This window comes from Chiloscyllium plagiosum, chromosome 31 (assembly GCF_004010195.1).
Source record: "Chiloscyllium plagiosum isolate BGI_BamShark_2017 chromosome 31, ASM401019v2, whole genome shotgun sequence".
NCBI classification, from domain to species: Eukaryota; Metazoa; Chordata; class Chondrichthyes; order Orectolobiformes; family Hemiscylliidae; genus Chiloscyllium; species Chiloscyllium plagiosum.
Window position 1 is genome coordinate 17807077 of NC_057740.1, and position 8943 is coordinate 17816019.

Sequence of the window (8943 nt, forward strand, 5' to 3'; positions counted from 1 at the left end):
TCCTGTTCCTTGGATGCTGCCTGACCTGCTGCGCTTTTCCAGCAACACATTTTCAGCTCTTAACACTGAATTCAACAACTTCAGATGATTTTCCCATCTCGACCCCTCTGTTTTCATTCTGCTCTGTAATTTTATTTCATTTATTTTATTTACTTTTTTTATGTATTTTTAAAATTTTTTTTCACTGTGCTGTACCTCATATTTCTTGAGTGTCTCACTTTCTCTTGCTCCCCACTCCCTTATCACCTTTTTCCTCTCCTCTTCCCTCTTTGCTAGCCTTCTCCCCTGTTTTCCATTTTGTCTCTACTTCACCCATCCCCCCCATCCCCCACATATTTTGTCACATAGCACTGTCTTCAGCCTTGGTCATTCACAGATCCTAATCTCCCTATAATCTCTCTCTGCACTGTCATTATCACCTCTTTATTGCTACCTTTGCTTCTGAAGCCATGACTCACCTTCTCTCAGCCTAGTATAAATACCTCCCTATTTCTCCCTTTTTTTAGCTTTGACAAAGGGTCAGTTAGACTCGAAACATCAGCTCTTTTCTCTCCTTACAGATGCTGCCAGACCTGCTGAGATTTTCCAGCATTTTCTCTTTTGGTTTCAGATCCCAGCATCCACAATAATTTGCTTTTATTAGCATGTTTCTTTGGTTATTTATGTTAGGCAAAGTAGGACTCAAATTCCCTCCTCTTTCAAACAAAATGTCTACAGTTAAATGCGATTCTGTGATTGGGCAGTTGAACTCATCCTGAGCCTAATAATAGTTGTACTATTAACCAATTTAAGATAATCAGTCATGTTCAAAATGTGGCTTATTTACATTTGCTGGAAACAAATTCAGCTGCAGAACCTGTAAACAAGAAGGATATGTTCAATCCATGCAGATTTTTTTAAATTATCCAGGGACTTTGGGAGCTGTATTTCTGTGCTGTTTTTCTTTCTTCAAGGCTGAAGTATTGCCAATCATAGTCTGTTGCCAGTCAATCAGCACCCTTTTTATCCTATTGCACGTATTGTTGTGATCATTTGAAATTTGTCATTCTTCGATTTGTCTTGATGAGTGTTAGGCCAAACACTTATTGCTCTTTTCAGCAACTATCAAACTCTGTACCACCAAATGTCAGTTCGAATATCGTATCCAATTCTGGGCGCCAAATTATGGAAAGGATCACATGATGCCAAACAATCACCAGAATAATACCAGAAATGAAAGAAAGATTGATAAATTGGTTCTATTTTTTCACAAGTATCACATAAGCAATGGGGCTGATGCAAAATTGATATATCTCATAGGATATATATCTCTATTGTTTCCACTATTTAATGAATCTGTAGCAATTTCTGAGATGTAGGTTTTAATGAGACTTTTGAAAATGGAGATCGAGGTGGCAAGACAAACATATTTTGAGAATTTTGAAACTTCCTAAGATGGGCTAGGCATTTTTTTAAATAGGGATGGCGAACTATGCTGTCAGTGACTCATATTTGTAAGCATATTTGCTTTTCAATTAGCTCGTATAGCTCATACTAAAAGAATTTGCATATCCACAATAAATCACAAAGCACTTCATAAGCAAGCAATTTATTTTGAAGAAGGCATTCTGAAGAAGAGTCACTACACTCTAACATTAACTTTGCTTTCTCTCCACAGGTGCTGCCAGACCTGCTGAGTTTTTCCAACAATTGGATTTTGTTTTAAATTTCCATCCGCAGTTCTTTGTTTTTATTTTTTGAAGATTGGCTGTACTCATGTAGGGAAATGCAACAGCTAATTTGTGTGCAGTGAGATCCCATAAACAATGAGAGAAACCAATAAATAATGTGATTTGATGTTAATTGAGGGATAAATGTTTGTCATGTTCATGTTTCATGTCCATTTCTCCATGTTCTTCATTTGACATCATAGAATCTTATATGCAACTGAGGGATAGATAGTTAATGTTTCAGCAAAATCATAGCATTTCCAATGTAGTATTAATGTCATATTGTGTAGCATTTACAATACAGAACAGGAACTTTGACCCAACAAATCCAAGGTGGTGTTAATGCTCCAAATGAGCCACTTATCTTCAATAAATTTTAACAATTTTTATCCTTTGTTTACCTAGATTCCCCTTAAATGTATCTATATTAAATCAAATACACCTTTAGTGAGTTTTGTGCATTTCATATTTTTGCTTCTCATGCTGTCAAATGTTTTCATAGTCATATAGACTTCCATCAAGTCTCGTTCCTCAAAGATTCCCAGCTTGCTCAATCTTTCCTGGGAAGTATAATTTTAAAATTCTGGGGTAATTCTATTTTAACCTTACTTGGCTCTCCCCAGTGTCTTTCTACATTTTTTATATATAATGCAGACCAGTGCTGTTTACAGTATTCCAGGTGTGATCTAACCACGATATTGAACAAATTTAACATAGCCTCTGATTTTCAATTTTTTACTTTGAGAAATTAACCCAGTGCTTTCTTTGGTTTTTATGACCTTAGCGACATTGACTGCTTTGTATTGTACTCTCGGGTACCTGTCCTCCTCCAGCTCATTTGTGCTTCAAGAAATATGTGGCCTATATTCATGCAAAAAATACTACTCCAAACTAGTCTGGGTAGCAATTCATTTGGCATTAATTTCAATTGTATCAGTCTGATTATGCATTCAGCCTGTGGGTGTGGAGATTGAATGCACAACTCTGAATCAAAAGTGACAGAACTACTAGTTACACAATCCTGGTGAAGGGCTTTTACCCAAAACGTCAATTCTCCTGCTCCTCGGATGCTGCCTGACCTGCTGTGCTTTTCCAGTGCCATACTTTCCGACTCTGATCTCCAGCATCTGCAGTCCTCACTATCTCCTTGTCACACAGTATGGTATACTGTCCATCCTCATCAGATAGTTGTATGTCTCCATCACAGTCATGGATTATTGACAATACATTATCATGTGTCATGTATACTAAAATGCTGCCATGAATCGTTTACTGTCTCTATTCTGTACTTAAACAGGATGTTCTCTGGGTCTGTACATATTATCAGAGCAACAAACCTTGCACTGGTTGAAGTATTCAGAATCTTACAATGGTACAGCACAGAAGAAGCTTATTCAGCCCACTCCAACTTTTTCTTTAAAGAGAGTATAAATGATAGTTTAAGTTCCACTTATAATCTACAACAGGGTGAAATGATTGTGATGGAGATAGCACTTTTCTCTTTCTGGCTCAGTTCGAAACAACAAATGAGATGAGTGGATGAGAGATTGTAGCTGTCCGCCATGGTGGAAGGCTGCACTTGTAAGTGTAACATGGTGTTCCTGCAACTTATTAAACCATGTGGAATCCCAGTGTAACAAACAACTCCAGTTAAATAAAGTGATTAGTTTGCAGCAGTAAGGATCAAACTATCATCAAGTAACAACACAGACAAACAAACCTGTTGAAGTCTGGGCTAATGTGGAAAAGCCATGCAGAATTACACCAATTCCCCCAGAGCCTCACAGCCACCAACAACTGATCTCACCTTCAGGCAAATGAGATCAAATATGGGCCAGATTGGAATCTCCCAATTAAAGCTCCCCACTACCAGGCATCTGGTCATGTGACCAGCTGAAATCCACCCCAGTGGGAACCAATTGCATATGATGGAGAACTATATGTGATTCATTATTGAAAGTACAGCTTGTCCTCTGGGGTCTGGAGTATTTGGTTTGCATTAAGCATATATCATTGTACAGCTGAGACTGAGAGCTTAGGTTATGGTATACAGTTACATTTTGGCAGATGGACTAGTGGGTTAACGTATTAGAGGTGCACAGCCTTATGTATATATACATATAACAGCATTCTGGCATATACGAACAAAACAACACTGCAGTCAGACCAGCTTTAAAATAACATCTTCACAACCTTTCCGCTCTTCCATGCCTCAGATAAAATAATAGGATGCAGGAGTGAACGGAAAGTTCCAATTTTCCAGTTAGAATGTAACAAAATCCTAGGTGGGTGATAGTTATTCTCCAGTGATCATGGATTGGATCTCAGAATTACACTGGTTACAGCATGGATGGAGGCCATTTAGCCCATGGCATTTGGACTAATATTTGGAAGAATCAGTTCACCTATTATCATTCCTTTGCCTTCTCCCCATAACCCTGCATTTGCTTCCTTTGCAGATAATAATCCAATCCCTTTGAATGCCTCCTCCACGTTTTTATGCAGTGCATTCCAGACCCTTAATATAGTAACAGCTTTTCCTCATGTCACCATTGACTTCTGTTGTCAATTATATTAAATCACCAACAGAACTGTTTCTCCTTATCTACTCTGTCCAGGCACCTCATGATGTTGAACATTGCTACCAGATCTCTTAGTCACCTCATCTCCAAGGAAGCATTCCTGACTGCTCCACTTTATCCACGTAACTGAAGTTCTTCATCTTTGGAACCATACTCATGAAGTTTTTTCCACAATCTGTCTAATGTTTTTGCATCCTTCCAAAGTGTGGTGCCCAAAACTGGATGCAATAATCCAGTTGAGGCTGAGTCAGTGCTTTATACAGATTCAACAAGACTACTTTTGTTTTATTCATTCATAGGATGAGGGCATCACTGACTTGGCTAATATTTATTGTCCATCCCTAATTGCCCAGAAGGCAGTTAAGAGTTTTGCTGTGGGACTCAAGCATGTAGGCCAGACACATAGGCCAGGCTGGATAAGAATGGTAGTTTTCTTCCCTAAAGTATATTAGTGAACCAGATGAGTTTTCTGACAATTAACAATGGTTTCATGGTCATCAACAGACTCTTAGTTCCAGATTTTTTTTTTAAATCAAATTTCACCATCTGCCATGGTGAAATTCAAGCCAGGATCCCTGGGTTAATAGTCTAGCAATAATACCATTAAACCAACACCTTTCTTTACGTACTTTATACTCTTATTTGATAAAGCATAAAGTATTCTGGGATTTATTTAATATAACCTTAAACTATCTTATAACCTTTAATTATTTATATACATACACAGTCTGTGTACATGCAGGTGACACAGTGGCTCAGTGGTTAGCACTGTTGCCTCACAGTGCCAGGGTCACGGATTCAATTCCAGCCCTGGGCAACTGTCTGTGTGGAGTTTGCACATTCTCCATGTGACTGCATGGGTTTCCTCTGGATGTTCTGGTTTCCTCCCACAGTCCAAAGATGTGCAGGTCAGGTGAATTAGCCATGCCCAATTGCCCATAGTGCTAGGTGCATTAGTCAGCGGGAAATGGGTCTGGGTGCGTTACTCTTCGGAGGGTCGGTGTGGACTTGTGGGCCAAAGGGACTGTTTCCACATTGTAGGGAATCTAATCTACACATCTTTGTCCTTCTGCTCCTGCACCCCATTTAGAATTGTCTCTGCACACTATTCCTACCAAAATGAATCACTTCACACTTTTCTGCTTTAAATTTCATCTGCCACTTGTCCAACTGACTTACATCCTTTTGAATCTTTACACTGCCCTCCTTTTCACAGTTCACAATACTTGCAAATTTTGAGATGTTCGAAAATTTTGAAATTGTGCCCGGTTTATCAAGGTCTGGGTTATTATATTAATCTGGAAAAGCAGAAGTCATGTCTGTTACTTCTGCTGAATATTCTAATTATAATATTTCACATTTTGGAAGCAAGGCGCAATCGAAGAAAAACAGTTTGAAGCTAAAAGTATAACGGAAGGAACACAACATCCCTCTGTTGAAAAGTGTCAGATATTGTTGTTTGGTCAAGAGTTGGGGCACTCTGAGAATCAGTTTGTGAGGTCTATGATGGATGCTCAGAGCTGTTGGGACTCTGACTCACAGCTGTAAGGTTCGTTTAGAAAATGCAACTGCATGGTTTCCTGGGATGTTGCTTCTCAGTCTCTTGTGAATTTGCAGAGAGCAGCTCATTTATGAGTGATACCATCTCACTTTATTTCTCCTTGGTTTCCAAGTTCATGTCAAATGTTGTGAATTAAAAATGGTGAATTAAATGAACAAATCTTTGTAAATATTCTGACATTGTTTATACATTAGGTTCCCTTTGCCACCCAGATTGGTATGATTTCTTGCATCCTGTTGTCAGTTATTGATTTTATTATGTTGTTGCACTCCGATAGCTATCCATTCCTCTGTGATTTGTTTTTGGTTATCCTATTAATATTGCTCATACTCTGCTGGACCCTACTATTTTGTTTATGCTCCCATAATTTTGTGAACTGTCATTATGTTCTTTTGGATTTTTTTGTTTTTTTTTGGTTTAAATGTCCCATTTGGCTCAGGGTTTTTTTTCCTATTTCTCTGCTTCTAAGTAGTGTTCCTGTAAATGGTTATTTGCTTGCTCAATGTGTCCATGTGTCACAATGCGTTAGTCAATCAAGCCCAGGGAAGGCACATTCTGAGTGCCTTGTCTCAGCCACAGAGCCCAAGCATTTCCCATGTGGGTAAATAGGTCAGACCAGGGCTTTTCATAGCAGCTGGTGACACTATAACTTTGGCAGAAACCTGATAGCAATTTATCTGACAAATGATGGAAGGCATGATACGAGGCATAGGACAAGTCAAAAGAGATAGCGAAAAGAGGAGCTCGGTTGTCTGTCAACTTCAGGGCCAAAGGACTTTACAGCCAAAGCAGCAGTCTTGCAATGTAGGCAAAGCAGCAGCCAATTTATCCATAGCAACCTCAACAAGCAACCATGTGCTAATAACTGGATAATCCTTTTTTTTGCAATGTCGAATAATGATTGGTATTTAAAAAGGATATCAGAGATAACTTTTTTTTTCAGAAATAGTGCTATGGGATCTCTTATAGTGTCAGGCTGGACTTTTATGCTCAAATCCTCATTAAACATTCAACCTTTTACCTCAGAAACAAAAGTGCTACTGGTTGAACTAATGCAAGAACTTAAATTTATTTGATGAGATTCAATATTCTGTGAACTGTCACTGTTTCAAGCAGTATGTTGGTGAATGCCTTTGTCACAACCTTAAGGGTTGCTGTACAATTTGTGTTGCAACATTCTTGTAAGCAATCACTCTTGTAACTAATCTGAATGCTTTTTATTCAAGAGTGTGGCCAGGGCTGCCCAATATCTATCTATAGGCGAGTGTCACCTCGCTGAAAACAGGGCCCCTGTGATCTGAGCTGAACATTCTGACTTTCAGACATGTTCCATGTGAGCTTTTTCAATCTTTCAACTCAAAACATTCTATTGAGAAGCAGGATACAAGCTGTATTTTGGACTGTGAATGAATGTGTGCAGCCACAGTTATAAATAAACTTCAATCAAAAACAAATCACTTGGCACCTCCTAAATGTGATAACAATGCCAGCACAGTTCCTTTTCCTGGGCTGAATTGCTAGTTTTTTGGGATCACTTTTATTTCTCAGAACTTTTATTAACGACAAAAAAAACTGACCTCCTATCCCTTAACTTCAGATCCAGGTTATAATTTGACTGGTCACTCAAGTGTCATCTTTCTCTTTTCTCTGTCCTTGCATTTACAGGAAGTGTAGGGGAAACATAGAACTCCATCTTCTTTTCCATACTGGGATTAAGAATTGGCCCCAAAGTCAGCCACCTCCATTGCCAGGAGTATATTCTCTGTAGACATTGCATGCTGAGATCCTACAAATAAAATCATTCCCAGCATGGTCAGATGTTATCTTAGGCCATTTGAGAGTGATGATATATTGTTTAATGCTCCCAGTTGTTGTGGAAACATTGCAATGCCTGTCTCATTAACCCTGAAAAGCTCCCCTTTGCCTCATCACTGGAGCTTATGGCCCTTGATGCCTTTGCAAATTTACTTTGTTCTTCTCTCCAAATTTTTTCTTTGAAAAACTTTAGCCCATGGGGAAAAGAAGTCCAACATTTCTGAAACATGAGTCCTTTATTTGCCCAACAACATATCACCTCAATAATGTCTTTTCTTTCTGCATATGAAAGCAAAGTACTGAGGATGCTGGAAATCGAAAATACAAAGAGAAAATGTTGGAAGTTGGCTCAGCAGCTCATTCAGTGAAACGGTGTTTATATTTCAGGTCAATGACCAGACAGTCTGGATGTAGGTGTTGGGGCACCACATAGAAATTTACAAGTGACATCAAAGATCTGTGCAAGTGCTTGGACTTGCTAGAAAATGCTCAGCTGCTTCAAGTGGATCCTAATGTAAAGGGAGATGATGCTCTTGAATTGTGTTTAATTTGGCAATGCAGTATTACACATATGGGCAGGGTGAATGCTTCATATTCATGGGTCTTTCAGGTGAAAACATTCAAGAGGGTGACCTTTTAGAGGTTTATAAAATCATGAGGGGCATGAATAGGATAAACAGACAAGGTCTTTTCCCCAGGGCGGGTGAGCCTGAACGAGAGGGCATAGGTTTAGGGTGAGGGGGAAAAATTTTAAAGGGATTTAAGGGGCAACGTATTCACGCAGAGGGCAGTGCAGTGTATGGAATGAGCTGCCAGAGGAGATGGTGGAGGCTGGTACAACTACAAAATTTAAAAGTCATCTGGATGGGGAAATGAATAGGAAAGGTTCAGAGGGATATGGGCCAAATGCTGGCAAATGGGACTAGATTAGGTTAGGATATTTGTCAGCATGGACGAGTTGGACCAAAGGGTCTGTTTCTGTGCTGTACATCCCTATGACTCTTTGACTCTAAATTACAGAAAGATAGGGATATGGGTATTCTCCTGCTTAGATCTCAAAATGTAAATAAGTAATACCATGAAATGATAGTTAGGGCAAATAAAGTGTTGGGATGCATTCATGGGATAGTTGACGAAGATGAGTCATGAAAGTTTGTCCCAGACAGACAATATTGTGCGCAATTTGATGGGTAGCATTAAGCCATTAGAAATGGTGAAAAGAAGGGACTCTTAACTAATTCACCGTGTAATGCATCTTAATTATCGAGATGTAGAG